General features: G+C 46.3%; 1 long non-coding RNA gene across 1 annotated transcript in view; it reads right to left on the reverse strand.

Moving 5' to 3' along the window:
- The window catches only part of LOC127021345 (uncharacterized), a 148,963-nt gene that overhangs the window by 11,600 nt on the left and 114,004 nt on the right, over window positions 1-23,359 (reverse strand). The gene's annotated exons all lie outside the window — the stretch shown is intronic.

A 23,359-nucleotide genomic window follows, 5' to 3' on the forward strand; every position in this document is an offset into this window, starting at 1 on the left:
ATCAATCTTGAATATCGAGTAGACTTCTGTATGTTTACCAAAGGCTACCAAGACAAGTGGGGCTGCAGAGCTGGGAGTCCTCTGGGTTTGCGACCGGAGCAGCAGCTCGTAGGGGAAAGGAGAAGCGGCAGGTCAACGCGGGGAGAGGTGGCGGGGGCTGCCCCCGGCTGCCCCGCTTACAGCCCCGGTCCCTCCCGGGCTGGGGAGGGGAGGGGAGCGGAGGGGAGCTGAGCAGCCCCGGGCTGCGGGGGCACCTGTCAAAGAAGGCAAACTTTGTCGGGCTTTGCAGGGGCCAGGGCGGGAAAGGGCGGGGGCGTGTAAGTGTACACGATGGCCAGCAGGTAACGGAACGGCCGGGAGCGGGGCAGGGTCCGGCCGGGAGCGGGGCTGGGCCCGCCGGGAGCCCCGCCGGAGACGCCGGGCCACGGGGCTTTCCCGCGCTCCGGAGCAGTTCTGGGCAAGCGGCGGCGCAGAAGCCGCAGTCTCTTGCAGTGACCCGCAGCTTAGCGTAGGGGAAATTAAGCTGCGAAAAGATAAACATTATTTCAAGTCGGATTTGAAGGATTAGGGCTTGTAATAAAGAGTATTAGGCCCTTTCGGAGGGTTCTTGCAAGGCGACTTTTCTGCCTCTCCTCTCCCACCGGAGGGGACAGGTATTACCTGCCCAGGGAACAAAGCGCCGGTTCGCCACGCGTGTCCGCAGAGGCCGAGCCGGGTCCCGCTCCCCGCCGCGTCCCGGCCGCCTCTGCCCAGCACACAGGGGAGCGACTCGGCTCCCTCCGGTTCCGTTTGCCCAGCAGCTTTGGAAGAGGCTCCCCGAGGAGGCAGCTCTGCAACGGCCTCCTGAGCTGCCCACGGGAGACGAAATCTGCACGGCCCCCGCGGCCGGCCAGGAGCTCCTCCGAGCTGCCGGCTCTGCCCCCCGGCCCTGGCATCCCCCGGCCCCCACGGCAGCGCCCGAAGGAGCCGCGAAGCCGCCGGGGGTGGTTAATTAGTCGGGTGCAGGCTTCGGGGTCTTTTTAAGGCAGGCACGAAGGTAACCTCCAGGAGTCTTAACACTTTTAATTTTTATTTATTACTTTTACTCCCCTTTTATTAAAGGTCAAGCGAGCGAGATGCAGATTATCCTGCCCGCCCAGGACTCCCCTGCAATCTGTCACGCCAGCAAGATGTATCTCAAATCTCTCAAAATATAATCTCCGGGAATCATATTCCGAATACTGTTTTGATTAAAAAACAGAGCGAGGATTGACGGAAAACTCATACCGGAGCGGAGCCTGCGAGCGCCCAGGCACAAAACTAAAATAACGGGCTCGCCCGCCTGCCACAGGAACAAATTCAGCGCCTCCAATGCCGTAATAAACGTATTTAAACCGTCTTCTGGCTGGACTTTGCTACGAGCTGGGCTGTTTAATGCCGCTGAGCTCTGGGAAGTGAACTCGGGTTGTCCGCCGGGGCGGGAGCAGCCCGGCTCTGCAGGCCACCGTTTGATGGGGAACTCGAAGCCTGCGCCTCCGGGGCGGTTCGGGGAGATAGGGCCGGCGGGGCCAGGGCAGCGCCGAGCGCCCCGGCCGGTGCGAGGTCCCCGCGGCCCGGCCCGCCGCAGGCGCCAGCACCCCTCGCCCTCAGCCCGCCCGGGCGAGGCACAAGCCAGACGCGCAAGGTGCAGACCTCGTTCCCCCCGGGGCGGCGGAGCCGGGAAGGCGCCGGAGAGCAGCACTCCCCCCCCCCCCCCCCCCCCATTTCGTTACTAAAGGGCCGGGTCTCCCCCTTTTCCGCAGCCCGCTGGGACGCGCCTGGCACCGGCTGCACCAGCCCCGCAGCCCCGCATCGCCCCCCAATTAGCAGCCGCAGCCGCGGGGACAGGCGGGAGCGGCTGATTGACGCGTCCCCCGCTGGGGTGGGAAGTTTCTAAACAAAGTTGCCGGGCTAATGGCCCCGAGCGGGACCGGCGGGGCCGCGCACACTCCACTGCGCCCGCTCAAAGGCAGCGCGACCGCGGGGCCGCCGCCGCCGCCGCCGCCCTCGCTAATGAAGTTTTGTCAAAGACAATTACGGGCTCGGCGAGGGCAGGAGGCCGCGATGAAAAGGCGGCTTTGTGCGGCCGAGACGGCGCGGCTCCCCGGCCACCCCCGGCCCTTCCTGCGCCCCCGCGGTGACCCCCGCGCCCGACTCCGCTCCCTGCGGGGGCAGCGGCCCCGGTGCCCGGCCCCCAGGTAAACGCAGAGACGGGCTGGTGCCGGCAATAAGCCTCCCGGAGCTAGAGTTTATCAGCCTGATTTACGGACGAGCGAAGCAGCCCCGGAAAGCGGAGGGCAAAGATAACGGGCATCCCCAGCCCGCCTCTCAACGCCCGCACACTTTCAGCTGAGGGGTTTCTGCTCCCTCTTCCCTCCCCAGACGGGCCGCTGCAACTGATTCCTGCTTTAACGTTGCTGCATTCAGCAAATGGGAGAATTCATTTGAAAACTGACCACCGAGCTGGCTAAATCTGTTTAAATATACACCGGAGAGCCATGAAATGGGAGTCTCAGGCTGCGGCTGCCTTCAGCTGCAGCTGGGCGGAGAGGAGGTGCGGAAGAGCTGGACAATAACCATCTTTCACCACCTTCCCCACGCTCTCAGCACCGGTGCTGTCCTCCATCTCTGGTCCTTGGTCACCCACTCCCAGAACTTCACCTCCCTCCCATCCCCAGTCAACGCAGGTGGCACAAAACACGCTGGTGCTCTCCTAGAGAGCACGGGGAACCGTTTGGGAGTCATGAGAAGGCCTGGACAACCGAAGTAACCACCCAGATTGGAACTTCCCAGCCTTTTGAAGCACAGTCCTCCTTTCAGGAACATAGGAGAGAGGAAACCTTCCTTTATTCCCGCACCAGCACGTGAGGAGAGTGGCCCTGACACCGAAATGGTCTAGGACCCCTCACCCCCAGCTAGCTGGTACTTGACTGTCCCCTCAAACATGTCCTGTCCCCCTACAGGTTTCCCATCCCACATTAAAGGGATGATTTTTACTGGCCTTGCAGCAGCAAAACCCTTGGAGATCCCTCTTCAAAGGTGGCTACAGCAGAAGTTTTAGCATTACGTGGCTATCAAGGTTATGGAGCAATGGATTTGAGCAATTAGTTCAAAATGATCTCAAAAGCTGCACAAGCAGCTCTCTGGGCCAGGTGTCATTTCAGGATCAGAGCATCTGTTAGGGGAAAATAATTTTTGCCATTGTATTGCCTTTTTTTTTTTTTTTACCTACTGTTCATCTGAAAATAAATTACAAGCCAGAACAGGTGGATAACATTCTGGAATGATTTAATGATTTATTTAATCTGGATTCTCTTTCAATCTACTTAGCAGGATGAATACCTTTTTTTTCCTGAACCCAAAAGCTGGGCTTTTCATCTAAAGAAGAGAAAATACTCTAATACACTGCTCTGCTGCCGTCAAGGTGTACTCCCCACCACCATTAGTAACCCAGCGGTACCGTTTGCCCTGCTGAAAGGCCTGAGGGGAAAACCCCAAGAAAACCGAGCAGAAGATTTTAATTTTCTTTTCTTCCTTGCCATCTTCCTAGTGCTTCAGATGTTATCTGCCCTTCCTGGGAGAGTGTCTGAGTAATACAATAACTGATTGTAGCGTTCAATCACTACCCCTTAAATCTTCATATGCGTGGGTTTAAGAACTAAGACCACTGTTCTCTGGCTTTCCCTCTCGTTAGGACAGCTTTGTGTACCGCTGATTGGGAGAGCAAGTGGGGCAGTGGAGCCTGAACACGCGGGAGACTTCTGCTGCAGACACCTATGGATCCACTGACACGAAACAAGGCCAGGAGCGATTCCTTCAGGCATGTTCACCCAAGGCTGGCACCCTGTTCCTCAGCGAGCAGACCCTAACACGAGACTTTCCTTCCTGAGTAGACACGGTTTTGCCAAAGAGGGATTAGCAAAATCATTGCCCACTTACTCAGATGTGAATTTCTAATGTTTGGTTTCAGCTGGAATAAAATATTTTATGGGAAAGATACTCTCAGGACCTGTCACATGCTGAAATTCATGGGTAACTCCCCAGATGGCTGGGTTTGGTGCTCTGGTCCCACTGGAGTGGACCGTGCAGAGTGCAGCGTGCGACAGGAGCTGACAAAATGCTTTTAGATACGGGGGAAGGTTACAGCGTATGGGAGGGGGTGTAGTTACCACTGCCAGGATGTTTCCAACTCATGTGCCTGTCCACTTTAGCTTAATGGACTAAATTAAGGTAAACAGGTCTTAAACTTGCTTTAAATCCATCAGACTCAGTATGTGCACCAGCAAAACCGTACTTTTTGGGGTTTGTTTTTTAACCCAGCACTGCTCTAACTGTGAGTTTGCTACTAGGCAAGTCCTGAGTTCATGCCATGGCACCACCTCATTCACGGAGAGGCATGTTTGGAAGACTTTCTGCATTACCAGACAAGACAGCCAGGTTGGTGAACCTGCCAGCCCACCTCCCCAGACTGCCTGGGGTGGCAGAGAAGGGACTTGGCACAATTACCTGTCAGCCCTCCTGGTGAAGGGCGGGTGCTCTCGGCCACGCGGACCATTCAGAAGACCAGGCCCACACAGACTGGCCTCCAGAGTAAATGTGAAACATGTGAACGCTAACTCCAGTTTTTAACCAAAAATATAACAGTACAGTCTCCTCCACCCGACTAGGATGACTCATTCAAGTGGATTCACTTCTGAATTTTAAATACACACGTCATCATTGTACAACATCTAAAAGATGCCCTCCACAGCCATCTGCTTAATGGAACGTCTTAAATTTATTGAACAGCGAAGAAACAAACAGCGACTAGAGCTCCCTGTTGCCACAACTGATCCCACTGTTGCTCACTACATGTAACAGAAAAATCAAGCACCCACATCACCACAGTCAGGTTTTCTCTACGCAAACCCTGTGAGGCGCAGTGGTAAGTAATGGGTTAGGTGCACAAGGAATCTGACAACAAGGAACTCCGAGTCAGCAGCCTGCTGGGGATTCATGCTTCCCAGTTAAATCTTGTTTATCTGACCATGTGCTTCACAGCTCCACAGCCACCAGCTGAGATTTATTCTGGGGAGGTCTGACGACCTGGTCACCATGCTCAGCCAGTATGCGAACAAGTGCTCCACGAACTGCAGGAGGGTAACTCGTTGCTAGCAGTGCTCAGACCTTCCTGCCAATGCTCTCTTGCAGTGTTCACAGTAGCAGACCTTTCCTGGAGCTCAGTACTGAGTGTGAAGCATGAGTCTCCCTGACGGTGCAGCTGCGGAGCAGCTCCCCAGAGTGAAAAGTGGGTCATTTGTTACACCCATAGGACAACAGGACAAACAAAGCTCTTTTGAGAAGTGTCACTGGCAGCAGAACTGCGATCGTATTAAGAATGGACAATTCTGCTGCAGCATTGTATCAGCAGCAAACCAGTCTGCTAGCCCACAATCCAAAACTAGCAGTGACTAAGGCAGGACAGCTGATTTTCCCTTGAATAATAAGTACCCAAGAGGAACAGAAGCAGAAATAACTGCTCCTGCGAGACATGTGATACCAGCCCTGGCCGGGTACCACAGCCTGACCGTTACCTAACTGACACCCGGGACACTGCTGTTTCAGGGCACTGCTTTACATTTACAAGATCTCTCCTTTGCATGCACAGGAAGATAATTCTGAAGTGGCCCAAAGCCACTCGGGGAGTGAGGAGATGAATGAAGGAGTCTCTGTGAATCACTGCAGCATGAAGAAAAGACCCGAAACATGAACAGCCCATACTGCTAAGAAATGAAGTGTCGAAATTCTCCCAGAGCAGCAGCAGTTCTGCTGTCCAGCCAGCCCCTCGGTATTTACTTGCCTGTTCCCTCCCAAAGAAATGCCAAAAGCACTGCAGAGTAACCGCACTGTCAGAAGAGAAGGTGGTACCACTGACTCATACATTTTCAGCTCTTTTACATTGCCATTACTACTTTGACTTCAGCAACTTCAGTATCAGCAAAGTGTTTCTGTGATGTTACCATCTAAAAGAAGAAAAGGGATACAGAAACCGCATTGTCTATGTCACATCAGGAGGTTCCTATTAAGTAGGTGTTTGTGCACCGAACCCCGACACACCATAACCTCTGTGACTACACGATGTGAAGCAGTGGCACACTGCAGCACACACATCATCAGGAGCACGTAAAACCAACAGGGTGAAAATCTCTCCACTATCTCACCTATAAAAACAAGCACCAGCACAACTGAAAGCAGAAGATCTCTCATCCACAAGGTCAGTCCCTTTTGCTCCTTTGACTGCTGCCGCTTCCTCCGAGGCCACAGCGACCACCCCCCTTGCTCACCCAGAGTCCCCCCAGCAGCGCGGGACAGGACCCCCAGCGAAGGCACATCGTTGTTGCAGACAGAGCTGCCTCCTCCTCGAACTACCCGAGCTCACTCTTCCAAGGGCTATGCAACCAGGGGCATCCTGCAGACCTCTCCGCAAAGGCCTGTCAGCTCAAGAGCTCGGCAGCATTTACCAATGCTGAATATCAAGTGTGATTTTTTAAATCTTTAGCTGATATTGCACAGAGATACAGAATGCTAAAGACTTACAAAAACATAGCACAATTAGGGAATGATAGAAAACAATGGTAGGTAAAAGTTAACATAGATCAGGACAAAGTAGTGTCTATAAAGAGAAATAATTTCTTAAAGTACCTGTCAAATTACTGATTTTTTAATCAGATACTCATATGCTAAATATTTCTGTGAATTTTCAGCATTCAGAGTAATGTAGATAATGCAGTAATAGCTGCCTTAGCTGAGGGAAAGGTAGCTTCTATAGGCAGGATTTCCAATTTCTCATCACCTGTCAGAGCAGAGCTGATACACCTTCTGCTTCCATTTCATCGTACCCTTAGTGCATCTCAGTGGAGACGCCATATTCAGGGGTACATCTGCCTATCAAGGATTACAATTTACCTGTAGAAAAATCAATTGCCAGTAAAACCCTTCAAGTATCCTCCGGAATTCAGAAATGTAACATATATTACTCTTCTCCCTGAACTGTCCCATAAAATATTGGCTTACTCAGTATTCTGTGGCAGGAAATTAATAAAACTTGTCCTAGTTCCTCTCAATTACAGCAATAATATAACCTCATTTTCTCTTCATACACATTTAAAACTCGGGCTACAAATATAATACACAGCATTCCGTAAATGAAGCAGATGTAATTACAGTGTGGGAGTGTAGTCTCAGGGACAATTGGACTTAGAGCACAACTCGAAAAGATAGTAACAAAGATGGTCTCTAGGTCACTTTTCACCCCAAATCCTGAGGCTAACCGAGGGCTGCACCACCTCCAGCTCCACTCGGCATGGCATTATGATTGGTTTAACTTGCAAAGGCTCACAAATGACATTTTAAGGGCTGAGGAGAACCAGGACACAGCAATGACCCAGTGATCCCCACTTCTTTGTAGAACTACACACTCTCTTTGTACAGAGATGCCCAAGTCTCAACCCGAAGGCTCTCTGGAGCGCGATGCAGTGCTTGCTGCTCACTGCCCCCTTCGCTACTAACCGTCAGGTCAGGCTGATACAGCTGATAAATCAAACCTGTAAGAGTGATTACAAAATTAGCACCACTTGAATTATTAGTTATGAAATTCAGTGCACGATAGTTTTATGCACTATAGTTTTCTAAGCTTCGCTGATACGCAGTACTTTTCCCTCCTGGGAAAATTGTGACGAAGTCTAGTGTTTTTTTTCTTGACTACTGTATGGATGTCACCAGAGTTTCATTGCATAGACCTAAATTTCAGGTCTGTGTTTTTGCTTATGGCAGCCTAAACAGCCTGGCCATGAGTGCAGCAGTCTGTGAAGGGATCTTGAACATCATCTGTCGCATGGTTAGTTCCCTCAGCCTCTCCCCAGAGAAAAATCTGTGCACATTATTTGTTTTCAGAATGCGCTGGTTTTTGTTCTCCAGAATAAAACTTATGGCCTGATTTCTTATGGAAACAAAGCTCCTATAATCACTGTGGGAGAACACAAACATCTGCCCGCCATTGCATAATTTCTTAAATTGACTGGCATATCTCAGCCAATCCCTAGCGTGAGGATGTGTGTGCTCTGGGGTCCATCTCAAATAAATGGAGAAAAAAGTTTCTCCTATCGACAACCAGAACAGTTTCAGAGCCACCTTCCTCTCTAGAGGAACCCGGAACAGCCATGCTCCCAAGTCAGGCAATATGCTGAAATGCCTGAAGTCCAGAGGGATTAATCCCGGCCTCGGGGTTGTACTCGTCCCCTGTGGTCACTCAAGCTGGTTAGGAATGGCACGTTTGTTTCTTTTTTCCCCCTACACGCAATTGCTATGACTGATCACGCAAATCACGGCAGTGATGTGCGCAGTTGAAGACACAACCCAAAAGACATTTTTATACAAACTTGTGCAATACTAGAGGGGAAAGTATACTTCAAAGGACTAAAATGATTTTTCAGCAAGAATTATTTGAGATAGAAAGTAGGGGAAAGACAGAGGGGAGCAAGAAATTAAGTCCCCCAAAACCAGAAGGTATAATGAAATCTCTGCTAGAGCTCACTCATTTTCTTTCAGCCTTCCAGCCAGGTATACCAACATCTATACAGCTCTGCTAGTGATGGTTATTAGTCCAAAGCCTGGATCACAATTTTACCCTATATAGAGTGGAGAGAAAATCTAGGTATTTTCCTCCATAAGATGTCAAGAGAAGCTAGCACAACCTGCCGAATTCCCCGCCGTGGCTCACAACAGGTTAAATTGCACGCTGGCAGCTCCGTGGCCAGTTGCACTGTCTAAAGAAAGAAGCACTACAGAGAGGTCCTACTTAGTACGTTGCAAAGGATACGGGTTGTTTGCTCTGAGGTACGGTTTCAAGAGAGCTGTTTGGGTTTAGGAGCAATAACTTGTTTATTATATTGATAAATGACACATTTTTCCTACTTGATTTGTTGGGGACTGAATGACCTGGCAGTAAAACTGACTTGATATTGCCACTTAACTCTTATTGATGTCTTTTCCGGTTCACCTTTTATTTGCATAAATGAGAAACAGAAAGAAACCCCTGCTCTTTAACAGAATCACATGGGATTCCCTGAGGAAGGTTGATGGATGTTGCAGACACGCATCTCCCCAGGTACCAAACCAGTAACAACTTTTGTCCCCGCACTCTTACAGACCCCCGCTCCGTGACCCTGCGCCCCACGTTCAGCTAACGCAGAGCTGACAGGCCAGCAGTGTTTGCTCAGGCACAGGTTTGACGCTTTAACACGTGAAGTCTGTGGGGAGGAACAAGTGAGCAAACATTAAATTTTGATTTTTGTAATTAACCTTTCAAAAAATATGACCTATAAATACATAACTATAAACCTAAATATATACCTATGCCTACAAATAGGCATTTTTATAAATTCAAATAACTGTGATGCTTTCTTATGATGAAAGGGACAAGAATCATTGTTTCTAAAAAAGACTGCAAGCACTCACATATCACAGGGTTGCAGCCTGGGATTTTGTCTCACTGTTGCGAAGATTACAACAATATTCCACAGCTGCATTTCACTTCACCATATCTTAAAATAAAATAACAGTTAAAAACAAAACAAAACTGAGGACCATTTTTTGTTGCTGAATTTCACAGGGAAAAACCCCAGTGAATATATTAACATGACCTTCACATAAGTGAGACTTCCACCGGGAGGGGACTTTGCCAGGGTCAAAACAAAACCTTCAGAGACTTTCTCAGAAACCTGATCACCACCATAAAATTCTGGTAGTTGACCCTGAATACTCCAAAATTTAAGACATTTCAGATTCAGATCCACCGTACTCACATCTTTGCAGAAAAATCTTGTGGAATTAAATGGAGGATGAAGATAAATTAATTTCTATTAATGCTCGAGATCCATATTTTCCTGTTCTGTGCACTCCACAGTAGTGTTATATATATACTTCTGTTTAATTTTATCAGACAGTTCCAAAGTCTTAAAAGAAATTATAAGTGTCTTTATGATTCATAGGATTTTTTCCCCATAAGGCGTTTCTCTTCCTTTTGTTTATGTTTTGGGAGGAAACGTCGGTAGTACAAAGAAATGGTGCTGCACAAAAAAAACTACCCCAAAAGAGATGCTGCAAAACAACAAAAGAAATGAACACAACCAGGAGGAGAAAGCTCTGCAAGGGGGTCCCTGGTGGAAAGAAGTGAATGGAGTTTTACACACGCGGACTCTTATATTTTTTGATAACCAGAAATCTCCTCTTTTATGTTTCTTTCAATTTGAGTCCTCTCGTCCAGGAATCCTCTTTTTGTTTCATACCAGCATTTGGAGCAAGCTTATTGTTTTTCTTTGCCAACCGCTGGAGTGGGACTCGGGGACCCGGGGAAGGTGAGCTCTGCCAGTCCTGCACTCCTTGTGTTCAGAAGCTCACCTGGTTTAAAAATCAAGCCAGGATTTGGAAAAAACCACCAAACAAAACAAACTCCAAAGTTTGTGCATGTCTTTCCGTGACATTAGCTTTCTCCTGACCCATTTCTCTGTGTATGTCCGTCACGTACTTATAGGACAGATGAGTAATGAGCATTGTGACCTATAAAAACAGCAGAAGACAGGAGGAAAAAAACCTGCATTTACTTTCAGATTTATAAAAAATTAGTATTTATGGATAAACCAGAATGGAAGGGACTGGGCCAGTACAGAAGTTTTGGCTGTTTGTAACTCCCATCCTTGGCAAGTTTGCAATGAGGTGAAAAAGATTTAGAAGACATGAGCATTCCCCCCCAGCCAGCTCACTGTACACAAACAGAAGCTGTCTCACGGATGGCTTTGGGTGGCAGGATGACCAGATTTATTATTTTAACATTCTCCACCAATTTGCTCGGTCCTTTTTGATGACACCTAACCATGTCAGGCACTGATATACCACGGGGAATGAAACCAGTGGACCCTTGCTCGCCCCCACTTTTTTTCTCCTTTAAAAAAACCCCAGAAACCCCACAAACCACTGGCTGACGTGGAATGTATTTCCCCCTCATCACAGGCAGTCTGACACACACCTGAACACTCACAAACTGCATATCCCTGGTGGACCAGACCCCCCTGGGGTCAGAGGTATCTCCAGGAACGCCTGCCAGTGAGACAGTCTGTCCCACCATACCGAGACCCAGGAGCTGGTCTCCTCCACGGCAGCAGATTGTCGTGGCAACTGAACAATTGGTGACCCACCAGCTCTCAGTCTCTCCAGCCTAAAATCCCTCCTAATTAATCTCCAAGTGAGAAAGAGCAGCCACCCAACAGCAGAGCACCACGACTAGGACACCAGCAGAATCCCAGGCTCCTATTTTGGAAGAAATCTTGACACATTAAAGAGCTCAAACACCCACCCTCTCCAAACAGCCTGAGCAAAAACGAGCTGGAGAATATGGCTCACTTCAGTCTGCACTGCAACAAGGAGGTAGGATTTTCTCTAGTTTGGCTTGGTAACACCAAGAGAGATGTCACAGCTGCAGAAGGGTTCAGCATTAACTATATAAGCCCTCCCACCACGTGGCCAGCTTCATCCTGTAGTCGTCCTTTTGCTGTCTCCATTGCTTTTGTTACTATGTGGACCGGATTAAAGCCAGCACAGATGCATTGCACACCGCCAAGTGCCACACCGATGGCTCCTTGAAGGGCTGGATCAGTTTAGCTAAACCGAAAAGGAGGCAGAGGTAGCACAGTGCATCACAGCCAGGTACCAGAGAAAATCTTGACAGGCTGGAAGTAAAGCAGGAAAATATGAACAATAAGGAACACATTTGAACAGAAGAGTAATTAAGCACCAGATCAGATGATCAAAGGAGATGGTAAATTCTCCATTTCTTGACACCTCCAAATCAAGACCGGGTGTCTTTCTAGAGGACGTATTCCAGCAGTTCCATCCAGCTGCCAGAGCATCATCTGGCCCATGATGTATACAGGGAGCAGCAGCAGAGAATCTGACTGTCCTTCCTTGCCTTGAAATATCTGTAAAGCAGCATTATCAGCCCTCTTTGGGAAATCAACTTTCCTTAATCCCAGAGTATATACTTTTTAGGACGTTTTTGGTTTGGGGTTTTTTTTTTTTTACCTCTCATTCAGGGACCTGCATGCATATTACAAAAGAGCGGCACTCCACACTCATATGAGTTAAGTAAAGATTACTCTAGAGGGCAAATATTACCAAGTATTTTCCACTTTAACCTGTGCATGCAGTTTGATGGACATTTTTGCAAGTATTGTAGCAAAAGCAAATAAATGGCAGGAATATCTGCGGAAACAGTGGTGCTCAAGCACATAATGAAAAACCTGAAGGAAAGCAAGTCTTGACTGCGTATTTTGCCTATTAGCCCTGGAGTCATATTTAGCCATGCAGAGAACAACAACAACAACAAAAATCTAAACTGATTGTTTACTGCTCAAACGACAGCCTATTAAAATCACCCTCGTTACTACAGCAATAGTATATACTTACAGGGATTGTGGCTGATTTTGATCAGCCATACCAAGCCATGCCTCAACCTATTTCATACTGATTCGAGTCTGGTCATATTTTAAGTGTCTATGGAATTATGCAAATGGAATCTGTACCAGAAAATCAGATTGCCAGATAATTGACCATTAATCTTTGATAAAAGTTTAAAAAAATTAAAGCAATCAAAAATCAGCTTAGCGTACAGTCTCTTGGGCCTTATTTTGGTCTAGTAAGTCTGTACACTAAGCTGATTTCTGATTACTTTAAGTTGTAAAAATTGCTTTTTAACCCACGGATATCAATGAGATTGCACCTGGTGTAAGTCGGGGCTGAATTTGATCCGCTGTGTGCCTTAATCACAGTATATTTTTGTTAAAACCCAGTATTTGTGTGGATCTGTGGATACTGATTTGTTCAAGCGCATGATAATCTCCCTCTAAGCCCGTCAGAATACAGCAGGTTAATAATGCTGTAAGTAGAATCCAATTTATTCATAAAACACCGGAACGCTTTAACCAAACTGTTCTTTTGTGGCAAGCCCCCTCCTGCCTGGCTGCTGCAGACAAAGGCTCCTGCCGCAGCCGGTGGGAAAGGGGCAGGATAACAATAGCACGGCATCTGTCACGCTGTCCATCCGTCTGTCTGTCCATCCATCGGGCAACCGGTTCCCTCTCCATCCGCCGTTTTGCACAACCAAAGGAACCATCGTGCCCCGTCCCACAGTCCGTGGTACCTGCTTTGGGAACTAACTATGGCTCCACAGTCCATAACCATTATTTTGATAAATGCCCCAACGTTTTTGGTGGCGGCAGGAGAGTGTAATCCTGTGACAACATTCCAGCCCATTAACATTATCTCTTAATTAGCATATATAGCACTTGCTGGGTGTTTATCGGAATTCAATGAGCACACGCTGTAAAACTTCCTTTCCTCTGTGACCAACAAAGTAAAGAGAAGTCCCACATGCTTTAGTGGGAAGTTAGATTTGCTTTGCACAGACTTAAGAAAAGCAAAGTATTTTCTATTTAAAGACTCCCTGCGCAAACCGTTACAGCCCATGAACTTTGGGAAACCCTTCACCTATTTGTGATCCCCCCTCTGTCAGCATCAGGAGCCCTTGCCGGGAATCACAGCCGTATCACATTTGGTGTCACCTCAGCACAGGACAGAGATGATCTTACAGCCAAGGGCACTACAGTCCGAGTAAGAAAAGGAATACAGAATGGCAGAGAGACAGACATCAGCCGTAACAAGGAAAGAATAAAACCATACTGGCCAAAATGACAGAACCGCCCAAGCCACCACAAAGAGATTCAAGTTGAAGGGGACACCCAGGTTACCTCTGATTAAATTAGCAAGAGGGTGGTTTATGATGGAACTTTGATTTTTCATTAAGCTGGATTTTAGGATATTAACCAAATGCGCGTGTACAATCCTGCGCTGCTCATTCGTATGCAGGGCCAGAGAGCTATTCACAAGCCGGGGGCACATCCCGCTCTCGTGCCCCCCCGCCTTTTCTCATGAGGGCTGGCAGCAGCTGGAAATGACCACACGACAGAGAGGGTCATCGCTCACTTCTGTGGGCCATTTACTTTTGCCAAGCCACAAGATAACCCCTCTTGCTAGAGCTCCCCTCTGCAATCCTGCTCATAAACACAATTTCAAAGCTGGCAGGTACCACAGCTGTCTGTGCCCCCCATCCTCAAAGGGCAGGTACCTGATCTGTGCGAGTTATCCTTGCAAAAACACATGCAGACTGCTGGGTATGGCCCTTCCGTGATCCCTGGGGAGGGGAAAACCAACCAACCTGCAATGCAGGCTTCAGATTCATGCAAAATTAAAAGCTTTTGATAAAATTACAGGTTAAGATAATACATTGAACAGACTACTGGGAAGAAGGTCCATCATTCAATGTGCTCTAGGATTCCTAGAAAATAAACCACCTGGCGTGCTTTAATTCAACTGAGAGCTCGTGGGTGCTGCAGTGAAAACATAAACCCAAAGTCTATGCCCTGCGTTACACAGGTGGCCAATCTAGATGCTCATAACATTTTTTCCCAGGTTAATGAAGTTACTTTGCTGATCTGATGAAATTTTTGCAAAAAACACAAGTCCAATCACCTTCAGCTCCCAGGGATGTTGCAGGAATGAAGTCTGCCACAAGCTGGTAGGGATCCAAATGTTATAATACTGTTGCTACAGCTGTACCCAACAACACCATCGCACCCAATCAGCACAGGTAAACGCAGTAGCCAGAGAGCAACAAAAACTCCATGAAGTTATATTTGGGACAAGCCATCCAAAATTTCTCTTGGGTTAAGATACACTTGTGTAAATCATTTGAGCTACTGTACATCAGCAACAGCTTTGAGAAAGATTTTTTTTTTTTGTGCTTGAATGCAAGAAGAGAGAAGGGGCCCAATTACTTGTTATAACAAAGCAGCTCAGTGACTCCAGAGAGGGTACCAGCCCATCAGCAATGGAGGAGCGGCTGCTGGGAATGGTGTCTGGAGAGACACGGCACATGATGGGCCCCAGCGCTGGTCCCGACAGAAAGCCCCAGGACAGGAATTACAATATTACTATCGACCAAATGCAGGAGATGGACAAAAGTTACGTGGCAACACAAAGGAGCACTGATCGCTCCAGTGATGAGTACTGCAGTCGTGACCAGTATCGCGCCACACAACTGTTAGCGGGTGCCACGGAATGGGTCAACAAATGCACGGGTATCAAGAACGAGCTGAAAATGTCAAAAGGTTCATTAGAGATCATGGCTGATTTCCAGAAATGCTACAAAATACAGACACTGAAGGATAAGTCTGCAACTCCAAAGTAGAGGAGTCCTTATCACCCAGGAGTTGTTATTAGATTTCTGTCTATGTTTAAAACAATTTTTAAAAGAATTGTACCATTACAGGCATTTCCTGGCAGCATTTTCTGATGTGCACAACAAAGACTAACAGGGAAAACACTGTCAAATACTCCTGTGACCTCAATGCCTTAGGGAGGCAACTGATTTCAAACCACTTTCTCCATTCTTATCAATATGACAATTGTATCCCACCTCTGCTGGATTTCTTCTTTCACCTTCCTTCACAAAACGGTCTGCTCAATTTTATAGCATTTGGTCTATGCACATAATAGGAGGTGACACTCTTGCTGATGATTTTCCAGTGCTTATGTGACTAAAACGCAATATAAACTAGTGCAAAATAAGATGATCCAGGGAGAAAGAAGGCAATTCAAAACTGAGGTAGGAGACGGAGAATGTCCATCTAGTTCAGCGCAACTCACCAACAGCAAAACATCATTTTCAGTAATGGCAACACCCTTGGCGAGCTTTGACCTGCTAGACTAGGGGTAATACATTTGGGCAGGAGTAACCCATGGTATCTTGTTTTATTTTTGCAGAAAAGCTTCTTTGTTTCATAAAAATTCAGAGGGACAAATCACCTTCATCCTCTGGCATGTAGCAAGGATTTAACGGATAGTTTCTGCTGGCCACTTGAAAACTGAAGTTATGAGAATGCATGAGCCTCCATGCACAGAGCATAAAAATCTATCTCCAAATGCTCAGACATGGCAAAAATAACTCTCTCGATGTGGATGGAAACGTTACCACAACCACAGAGTCGAGGCTGTTTCTTCTCAGGCATCTCTCGTCCAGTTCCAGGGCTGGGCTTCAGCCAGGTGGATGCAGTGACTTGCACACACTGCCCTCCGTGAACAGCGATTCTCTTCCGAGTGCTCTAATCGAGTAATTCATGATTCTGCTCTTCCACGTATTTTATCAGGGCAAAAAAGCCTCATCTAAAACTACTTCCTACTGATAAAGGACTATAGGACTGCTGCAGTGAGGCTTAAGACACTTCGAAATGTGCTTCAAGATTGTCAGGGAAGCATTCCTGGATTAGCAACGTGATTTGATCTGAATGTTTCAGACTTTCAAAATTTTCACAAGAAAGTTACTTCTTGCTTGGTTGTTTGCATGAATATACTTGCTCATCCCTTGCCTTTGCCAGTAACCCAGTGGCGTATGGGACTGGAATTTCTCCCCACCTGCTACAGCAAGACCATGGAAGTAGCAGAGCTGTTGGCAGAAAGCTTTGTTAGAGGAGGGGGAAAACACAAGACTATAAAGTGAAATTTTACAGTCACAGGAAAAGGTTCTCTGGATTTACATAAATCTACTTGGCAGTGAATATGTTAACAGTTGACCGTAACTGTTTGGAGAGAAACAAGCTGCTTGGATGCTGGCAGGAAAAATGCTGCTTTATCCAATTCCTACCGTGCCAAGCTCCTCCACCCTCTCTCAGAGCAGCATTTAGACAAATGCCAACATTTTAAAATTAAGTGGCCCCATCATTATTAATTCATTTGGTATTCATTGTAACAACATTAATCATAGTAAACTGCAGCAGCTTTATTACACATGTAATGTGTACTTTCCTAGAATTTCCCTGTAAAATCTCTGACATTGCTAACAATGTAAAAACAATGAGACATTACAACCAAGCAAAACAATAATAAACACACAACTTAATAAATCATTATTCTGCCCACAAGTATGTTAAAAAATAAACTCGTTTCAAAACTAGAGGAAAAAACAACATGCAATAAGTGACATCAGTGAGTTTGAGGCTTTTGGTTGCAACAAAGAAACAAAACAGCATGCTAATATGACATTTACAAATAATACCTAACCGCAGCCTAATTAACTTATTGTGTGCTTACTAAACTAGCATACATATTATATTAGAAGAAAAACACTTATTTGTTCTGTTGCTAAGAAACTTCAGACATTTGCATATTTAACAAATTGTTACAGTGTTTTTAACCAGAACCCATCACTATTTATAAAAGACAAATTTAAAACATGAGATCAAAGACACAACATTAATTTTTCTTTTGTCAACTGTCTTTGTTCAATGGCTCAAAGAAGCAGTTTTATAGCCGGCTGATACATAATGAAACATCTGGTATTATTCTGAATTACAGCAGAACCCACTAATAGTCAGCGGCTTTTCTTTATTTCTCATACACCAGTCAATGTACTATAGGGACCAATCCAGCAGCACTTGAAGAACGTGCCTTTGAAATTGCTGCAAGGTTTTTCTGAGTAAGGAGTTTGGGATCCATCTCTAGAACAGGAATACCACTAACTTTTTTCTTTTAAAGGCTCCAGATGTCAGCCAATTTTAATTGGTCTCCTAAGTTGTGCAAGAGCAGGAAATGAAAGCACAATATTAGGGAGCGAGGCAGTGAATAAAGCCCGAGGGTTCTCCGCTAACTGGGAGATAACGGTGGAAGCCAGTGCCGCGACACTGCTGCTCACCGTGCCCACGGATCCTGCCTGCAGCACGGCAACTCGTGGCTCCTTGGACATTAATCCAGAGCAGCGCTGGGTCACTATTTTACACACTGTGAGCAAGGTCGTTTGCCAGCTCACCAGGGATCAGCATAATGATTAGCAGAGCTTGAATCCCCTTCTGCTATCCCATCTACACTGGACACTCACTAATACAGCGGGAGGCCTGGGCCAATACACTCTACGTGTGTGATATCTCAGGCACATCCACACACAGCTGAGCACGCTGTACCAACGTGGCCAGATCCAAAAATGCTCTTGGGGTGTCTCTACCCTCCTCTGCCACTTCCAGCGTAGACATATTCTAGGAGGAGCAAGGTGAAAAAGGAAAGCAAAGAGACACTAGAAGGAAATCTGAAAACTCAAGGAGCTGTAACAAAACCAAGGTAATCTTAAATTTGCTATTTCTGGGCTACTTAAAGGACTTAAAGTGGAAAGGATGTCATATGGAGTTAAAGCTCTCTTCAGAAAGCTACCACAGGGATTGTCATCCTAGAGCTGCTTTTTCCACCTGCCAAAGGTAGGGGGTAGTCAGGTGTCTCCTTCCTCCCCTACGCTCCCTGCTCTGCCTGTCTTGCTAAAAATCCAGGGAATTCCCGTGGCGGGACAATATCCTGCTACACTCTTGGGAACAAGCTAATAAAATTTGTACTTCCTCTTCAGTCAGCTAAATACTTAGATTTATCATTTGAAACAAAGAACTCCCAAAGAAAACATGTGACAATCAAAATCATTATTTATGAGAGTAAACACTGAAAAAATAATTCTACTAAACTGTAGCATTAATCAAATGAAAGTAATAGTTTACTTCAGTCACCAACAGAGGTTTCTGGAGGATTTTAAAGAGTTCCAAGACAAAATCTCCTTGCAAGGGAAAACAGTTTGTAATAGCTTCAGTAACAATCATGTACAAACTTTATTAACTAAAAGTAGCAGGTGAGCAGAGTGCAGGCAGCAGTTTAAGCTGTGCAAGGCTGAAGACGACTCTGCTGTCAAGAAGAGCCGGATGCAATTGCAGCACCAACCCCGGGCTGGGATGCGACCGACTGCAGCTCTTCCCCAAACAGCTCTCACCTACGTCGTACAGAGGGGAGGCTGCCGAAAAACGTTGCGTTTTTGGCAAGACTTGGCAAGTCCTGCCAGCTCTCTCCCTCGGGGAGGAGCGGCTCATACCAGCAGCATTCCCCAGCTCCCTGCTGCATCGCACAAACTCCCTTGCAGCAGGGAGCGCATTTTTCAGTGATCTTCACCACAGGAATATGTTACTTCACACTAAGGGGTAGAGTTGGAAGAACATGTCCAAGAAGAATGTGCACATTTTTAAAGCCTTTGTGGGTTCAAAACATACACACAAGTCTATGGCCCGCAGTGACATTTGTCTGTTAAAATTTCAGGCGGAGGCTGTGTATGACATGACTTCATCTGTGACTCTGCTGGCTGGTTAAAAGCTCAGTTTTCCCATGAAAACATCCTCTGTGCTTCCAGCCCAGCACCTATCTGTGTTAGTTAAGATGAAGGAAACTTTGTCCCAAAAAGCTTACCGTGCTAGAACGTGTCCCCATGGGACAGTGATGTCAGGCTGTAGCCCAGCTGGGCATGTTCATGCTGGCTTTAATCTGCCCAATCGGTGGCCCATGGGTCCATGCCTTCACTGCTAATAATTTATCTCCCCTTTACCCGTGTTGCCACATTTGCATTGCAGCAGTAGGCACCCTTCATCCCCGGCAGCCAACCCATGTTACGAGTACCCCTGGATTTGTTGCACAGACATAGGCTGAACAGGACAAGATTGCAATCGCCAGCAAGGCAGGAGAGTGCTGCCCACAGTCTTCTAATTACAAGTAAACAGCTGATGTTCAGCTATATTACAAACAATTGAAAATTGGGCATGAAATGGAAGTGGGTACCCTTAATAGAAAGCAGTGCCAACAGTCTCTGTACTTAGAAAACACACACAAATACAAAGCTTTCACTAATAGCACCAAGCGCTGCAGTTTCTATTTGAGGCAGAAGACTCCAGTTGTAGCCAAAACCATTCCTTACATTCTACTGGGATGCGAAAGGGGCCTGATGGAGCAAATATCATCTAGGGGAAGTTCTGCTGAAAGTAGTAATAATAAAAAAAAAATGTTGGTATGTAAAGACACTCCCAGAAGGCAGCCCATAAACCACCAAAGCTCTTTTGGTGGTAAGGGCCAAGGCTCTGCGGTCAGTTGTTACAGGATGGGCTGAAGCAAAGCCTGACTGAACACAAAAAAAGCACGTTTGCCGCTTCCCTCAGTTCTGCCTGGTCGCAGGTACGGAGCTGCCCGCTTCTGCAGGTCTCAATTGCTCTCTCTGGCAGCGCAGCCCAAGAGGCGCACAGGGAGTTTCAGGCAACAGCCAAATTCCAGGCATGTGCTGGACACGCAGCCAAGTTCTACCAACCATCCTTAATGGGAATGCTACCCCCCTCAAAATGACTTAATCCAAGTTTTATGTTACAAACATGCAATACGTCCCCACTGGAGCACTACAGCATTTCTAACCCCGCTGCTTTCGTCTTTGCTTTCTTCAGAAGAATAAAGAGAGTCAAAGGTACGTTTTGGGCTTGATGGACGGCTGTGGCTGGTAGTGGCAACGCCGCCAGCATCACAGTAACCAGAAGGGAACAGAGCACCACGAGAATAACTTCAAGAAGTTCCAAGCATTGAATTTTGCATTTTCAGTACACAGCATTCAACACTCAAACGTGTTTTGAAAAAATAAAATAAAACTGATCTATTTCAAGCATGTAGATACAGAAGTCATCATCTCCCAATCATTTGGTAGGGAAAGTAGGGTTTCATTTTTCAAAGAGCTCTAATGCCTACTAACTTCTGAGTGCTGTGATCTCGGGTACAGTTCTCCACCCATCGGTACCTTACATGAGAGGATAAATTTCCCTTTTAAAAACTTACTGGACCCTTATTAGTACAAGAAAAACAAGTAACTACTGACTTGGAAGCAGTCTATGGCTTTACCTGTCAATAATCCACTTTATCAGACCTTGAATACAGAATATACATTTCACAGAGCTCAAAAATACACGTTCCCTAAAATGACCATAATGGCACCTTTATGATAGTCCACCATGGGTTGTGTTACCTATTCTGTCAGGATTCCAACCTTCCAGCGAGATACTTTTTTTTAAAAAAAACTTTTCTAAAGCTCCCATCCAGCCACAGGAATAAAGGTATAAAAAAGCTTTATGATATTTTTGCTTGTTCTCCCTCCCTTCAAGAATATTTCTATGATCCAACTAAATCTGCATAATGGATCTGCAGCTCTTTATGACAAACACGGTAAAATAACTTCATGTAACCCGTGTGAGTGCATGGCCTGGTCAGGGACACTGATACAAGGGACGGGCAAATTGTCTGCCAAAGGTCTTGTCTGCTACTTAGGCCCCCCAGCCCCCTATACTCCCTCCCATCCTGTACTGGTTAAGCCACATCTCTCTTGCAAGCTTCTAATTATTATAGACTAATTATTATTATTAGTCTATAGGCTTCTAATTATTATTAGACTTTTTTTGCACTAGCTCTTGCACCCCTTAGGTAGAACGAGCACTTGGGTACGATGCTGCCACAGCAGTGGAAGAAGCTCTGAGATATGTTGTCCTTGTGACAGCAGTGCAGTTTATTGCTTCTCGAAAAAGGAGCGGGATGACAAGCTGCATTTAATCACCTTTCAAAGAAAGCCAAAAATCAAATGTCTGTAAGATTAGTATCAAATATGTGGATCCTTTCCTCCTAGGGTAAGACAGTGTCCAGTAGAGAAAATCTCACAGAGGAAACCAGAAATTCTGGAGGCAAATTCAGATGATGATATTGAGATGTAGTCTGTCAATTGACTGCTTCAGCAAGGAGCGGGCTGGGTCTGCGGAGGGTTTGTGTGCAGGTCAGACAGGGGCTGACCTTCGCAGGAAGCAGCACAGAGAAGTCTTCCCATGACACAAATTCATCACTGCACCCGCTCATGGGTAGAGAGGGAAAGTCCACAAGAAAGCAACATGAGAAACCCTGCCATAGGATCCAGTTCGGATGGGTGGGACCAAGACTCCACCAAAGAGCAAGAGGAAAAAATTATTAGTGACCGTGACTGTGGGCACTAGGACGGTATTACATGGCTCTCAAAACGTGTACTCACCAGCATGCCCAGCCTCAGCAAAAGCCCAGTTCTCCACCAGCTGGATTCAACACTCAAATGCATAACCTAAAGCTGTCTGGGTGGTTTTAATTTATCCTCTCAGTGCTAGTGCATAATGCGTTTTTAATGGGGGGCAGCGCTGCAGAGGCAGAGGAAAGTGGTGCTGCTGGGTTTTTCCTAGAACTCTCCCTCTTTCCTAGAACTCCGCCAGCTCCAGGGTAATGGCACTAATGGCTGCACACGGTATTACCAGAAAAATCACAAAATGCTATTTGAACTTTCACATTTTGACGCCACACAAAACTGGGTCACCGAAGTCCTTCTTGCATTCGGAGGGCAACGTTTACAGTGGCAGAGAGAGAGGCTTAAGGAGATGAGGACACTTTTATACTGCGCACATACGTGCAAATTGAAGTAAAAAAAATCCCTTGGGAGAGTGTGGAGAGAAGGAAAGGTGAAAAACGGTTAACATGAAATCGAGTTGGTAATTGCAGGAAAATCACTGGGCAATTTTATAGAGATTCCCTTTTCCCGCATTCATAGCTATGTCAGTACACCTCTCCTAGATGACACCTAACACAGTACTGCTCCATCTGTATCACTCTCTCAGCCAGTTATCACTCGTGGGCAATAGCCCATCTTTTAGACTGTAGGTATTTCCAGATATTGCCTTGTTTCCCTCAAATAAATATTAACCTTTTCCACACATGACCAATTCCACAGACAGTCGAGGTTTCCTGGCAGAACATTTTGGCATAAAATCCTTTATGACAGGCTTCCTGCGACTCTCCTTCAACCCAAACACATACTAGATTTGGTCAACATTAAAAATGGAGATTATGTAACTTGCAGTCCATATATAAGGCACTGTGAGTGTTGCTGCTCATCAATCATTATCACATGTATACACTACAAGGTATTTTTATTGCAATTGGGAAAACTCACTGTTATGGAGTACATAAAGAGTTCAAGTTTTTTGTTTTGTTTTGTTTCTTTAATTATGAATGGCTTCTAAACACTCTTTACTCAAACTTGCTTTGTCTAAGTGTTCCGAGTCAGGACAATTTGATCATGTCCCTGTTTGTAGGCAGTGGGCAGCAGGGCATCAACAAGACTGAGACAAGCCAGTTAAATCTTCTTGAATACTTGCAACCAAATGATCCCACTGATCATTTATCTCTAATCGCCCTATCATTACCCCTCCCTATTTTTATTTATGCAGTTTGTTATGTCATTCAGGTTTTCTGAAGCTTTGCAGTGAAACCAAAGCAAATATAACTTTATATTAAATCAATATATTCA

The sequence above is a fragment of the Gymnogyps californianus genome, chromosome 12, assembly GCF_018139145.2.
Source record: "Gymnogyps californianus isolate 813 chromosome 12, ASM1813914v2, whole genome shotgun sequence".
In the NCBI taxonomy this organism is placed as follows: domain Eukaryota; kingdom Metazoa; phylum Chordata; class Aves; order Accipitriformes; family Cathartidae; genus Gymnogyps; species Gymnogyps californianus.